This window comes from Rhagoletis pomonella, unplaced genomic scaffold, assembly GCF_013731165.1.
Source record: "Rhagoletis pomonella isolate Grant_MI unplaced genomic scaffold, Rhpom_1.0 Rhpom_scaffold_00005, whole genome shotgun sequence".
In the NCBI taxonomy this organism is placed as follows: domain Eukaryota; kingdom Metazoa; phylum Arthropoda; class Insecta; order Diptera; family Tephritidae; genus Rhagoletis; species Rhagoletis pomonella.
Window position 1 is genome coordinate 19,980,134 of NW_023458559.1, and position 1,236 is coordinate 19,981,369.

General features: G+C 34.7%; 1 protein-coding gene across 3 annotated transcripts in view; it reads right to left on the minus strand.

Annotated features, from left to right (window-relative positions):
* LOC118738757 overlaps nt 1-1,236 on the minus strand; it is a 367,494-nt gene that overhangs the window by 172,387 nt on the left and 193,871 nt on the right. The gene's annotated exons all lie outside the window — the stretch shown is intronic.

Consider the following 1,236-nt stretch of genomic DNA (forward strand, 5'->3'; position numbering starts at 1 on the left):
TGAGATGTTGATGGCAACACTGTTAAATCAACGGTTTGACTATTTTTAGAAGTAGACCTAGTGGATATGGCTTTAGATATCGGAGGCTCCAATGCCTGAGGGCATGGAGAAGATAAATTAATAAGCTCCAAGGACTGGGATGGAAAATTTTTTTTACTAGAATCCGTGGCTGTCTTTTTAGGTGGACTAATAACATGCCCACCTTTATTTTCTCGGCTATCCTCAGAGTGTGGAGGGTTGTCGAGGCAAGTGAAAGACCTAAACATTTTTTCGTAATGCTTAAATTTCTCAACAAGCGAGTTACGTAACTATCTGAGATTCAAATTCTTATTAAAAAAACGTGGTGCTTTTTTTTTAATAACAATATTCTGATGCGATTCGGCTGACAGCCACGGCTTTGAAAACAGAATTTTGATCAAAAAACTTCACTCCTGGCAAAAAAAATAATCATTTCTTTTCAATATCCACCTATTTAGCTCGCTATAAGCACAAATTGTTCAAACCGGTCGCAGAAGAAGGTATTAAAAATGAATTACAAAAACTAAAATCGAAAAACGCTCATGAAGTAACAGATTCCCCAAATTCTGAAACAGCCAAAGGAATGAGAATGAAGAATTCTTTTTAAAAAGTTTTAGAAAAACCTGACACATCTGGTTTTTCTTGTAAGCGCCATTATGCTAGATTCCGCATCCGTGGATGTTAGCTTTTAGATATTCGCATCCGCATTCGCATCCGCGGATGTCTAAAATTCCACATTCGCAACATCCCTAGTATGTATGTATGTACTAGGGTGATTGACGCAGTTTTTCCAAACCGGTTTTAGCCGGTTTTATTCGAAAATGTTTATGCATATTTATACAACCGGAAACAATACTTGGCTTCCAATTTTGCACTTAAATACAATCAAGTTCCCTTCGAAAATTATTCTTTGGTATACGTATATTTTTCAAATTGGAGCAAATCAATGTGCTTTAAAATTAATAACAGAACATTTCATTTGGCAGCATTTGCGTTTGAAGCATACGCTTCAATGCACTTAAGCAAAAATACAGCAATGTACAAGATGTTTTTTAGATATGCGGTTACTTAAAATATCCGTAGAATTTACTAAACGAATTTTTTCTTAATTTTGATTTTCTTTTTGTTTAAATGCGATATATGTACATGTAGTGCTGCTAAATGAGCATTATTGAACCAAATTGTTAAAAAGCTAAGCAAAATGCAGCTTGAAGTAAT